At 46.3% G+C, this 2,339-nt stretch overlaps 1 long non-coding RNA gene across 1 annotated transcript; it reads right to left on the bottom strand.

The window, feature by feature from the left end:
- Nucleotides 1–311: 311 nt before the first annotated feature.
- Nucleotides 312–1,479, bottom strand: LOC107564505 (uncharacterized). Its single transcript, XR_001606241.1, has 3 exons — nt 1,392–1,479; nt 684–747; nt 312–507 (listed from the first exon to the last, which is right to left on the bottom strand). It is a non-coding gene; the product is annotated as an uncharacterized lncRNA (long non-coding RNA).
- Nucleotides 1,480–2,339: the final 860 nt, after the last annotated feature.

Below are 2,339 nucleotides of genomic sequence, written 5' to 3'. Positions count from 1 at the left end.
TCTGGTAACACTGAGTTTGAAAACTCAGAGTATATTTGGGCAAGGACTGTTTAGCTATTAATTTTGGATCTGGTTGATTGGGCTTACTGAACTGATGGTGAGTAACAGCCACATCTGAGTTCTCTGCTCCTCTCTCTACAATTTCATCTTCATCCTTATCCTCTCTGACCTCTCCCTCACTCTGTTCTTCTTGTCTGCCTGCTTCTTGTCTGTCTGCTTCGTGTCTGCCTTTTCCTCCCTCTTCATCTCTGTCTTCCTCACTCCTGGCCACATCCTCACATACACCCTAATCAAAACATTTTAAATGAAATTGTGAATTTGATATAAACACACCAGACACACGCGTGCACCTGGGATGGAAATAAGCACCACCCATGACACAAACACACACACATGGCCTCTCTTCCTTCATAGACCTCTTTCACAAACTGTAACATTCATTTCATTGCTCACCTGTGAACCTTCCTGTGCTCTCTCTGAAACTGATGCCTCCAGCAACTTCCTCTCCTAAGGTGGTAATAATGGGCAGTGGTAAAGGAATAGGGCCAAACAGTTACAGCTGTGGCACTAGCAAACCTCAGTGAATATTGAAAAGTAATATCATGAAATAAATACAAACCGTATCTAATGGGAATAGGCTACTGTTGTTTAATGTCAATTTTTCAGCTTTCAACTTCACTTACAGGATTTCTCTTGAAAAAGGTGTCAATCTTCTCCTGCCTCTTTCTTTTCTGCATCTTAATGATACTGTGTGACAAAAAGACAGTGGTAAGCTTGATAGTGACATGGGTCTGACAGGACTGTGACTGAGACTGCTAAATTTTGCTTACTTGTGCCCTGAAAAGGGGAGAAAAAAACACCCACACAAAGCTTTTTCTCTGGTGGTATAAATAATGTAACAATTTACAGTTTTTAAACATTAAAATAATATACACTTTTCTTTCATAGTTCTTCAACAGGTATGCAAACAATGTCATCATTCTCACTTTTTTTCTCCTCAACAGGTAACGTTACAATCAAACACAACAGGTAAGTATCCACAAAAGTATTCAGCTAATCAACAAACAATGCTCAAAATATCAAAATCAATTGCACTGGCAATAAACCCATAAATACACTGCTTAACAATGGCTATTTGTCCCCCCTCCTCGTCAATTCTTTGCCTTCTTCATCACAGTTATGTTATAAATTGCATGCCACATAACGTTACATAACCGAATTTAGCTAGCTGCTGAACAATATCCCAATAATAGCAATTAGCATTAGTCTAAAAAACGAAATCTAATACAGAAAACACTCGACATGTCAACAAAACAATAACAGAACATCTTCCCAAACACATATCAAGCTTATTTAAAAACCTCGAAAGCATAAACACTCATTCAAAGTACCTGGAAAAGGGAGATGTAAATAACCATTTACCATAAGTTCGCGCTGCCTCAGCACGAGCTGACCGATAAAACTAACACACCAAGAGAGGTGGGACTTAAGGCAGAACAGCTCCCGCAGGAGCCTTTCTGTATTTCCCCACTGTCCCTGCCCCTGCAGGAGCTTTTCCCCATTTTCCACACTGCCGCAGCAGTCCCCGCTCCTTCAGGAGCTCTTCCATGTTTCTCCACTGCCGCAGCAGTTCCCGCTCCCGCAGGAGCCTTACGTAAATTCCCACACTGCCGCAGCAGTGCCCGCTCCCGCATGAGCCTTTCTCATATTTCCCCACTGCTGCAGCAGTGCCCGCTCCCGCAGGAGCCTTTTCTGTGTTTCCCCACTGCCGCAGCAGTTCCCGCTCCCGCAGGAGCCTTACGTAAATTCCCACACTGCCGCAGCAGTGCCCGCTCCCGCATGAGCCTTTCTCATATTTCCCCACTGCTGCAGCAGTGCCCGCTCCCGCAGGAGCCTTTTCTGTGTTTCCCCACTGCCGCAGCAGTTCCCGCTCCCGCAGGAGCCTTATCTAAATTCCCACACTGACGCAGCAGTGGCCGGTCCCGCAGGAGCTTTTTTCATATTTCCCCACTGCCACTGCAGCTCCGGCAGAAGCCTTACCTAATTCCCACACTGCCGCAGCAGTTCCCGCTCCCACAGGAGCCGTACCTAATTCCCACACTGCCGCAGCAGTTCCCACTCCCGCAGGAGCTCTTCCACATTTCCCCACTGTCGCAGCAATTCCTGTTCCCATGGGAGCCTTTGTCTGTGTTTTACACTGCAATGTTAGCTTCCGCTGGAGCCTTTTCTGTATTTCCCACAGCCACAGCAGTGCCCGCTCCCGCAGGAGCCTTTCCCATATTCCCCAACAGGAGCAGTGCCCGCTCCCGCAGGAGTCTTTTCTGTAATTCCCCACAGCT

The sequence above is a fragment of the Sinocyclocheilus grahami genome, unplaced genomic scaffold, assembly GCF_001515645.1.
Source record: "Sinocyclocheilus grahami isolate Dianchi unplaced genomic scaffold, SAMN03320097.WGS_v1.1 scaffold941.1, whole genome shotgun sequence".
NCBI lineage: Eukaryota > Metazoa > Chordata > Actinopteri > Cypriniformes > Cyprinidae > Sinocyclocheilus > Sinocyclocheilus grahami.
This window is presented reverse-complemented; position numbering and strand designations above follow the sequence as displayed.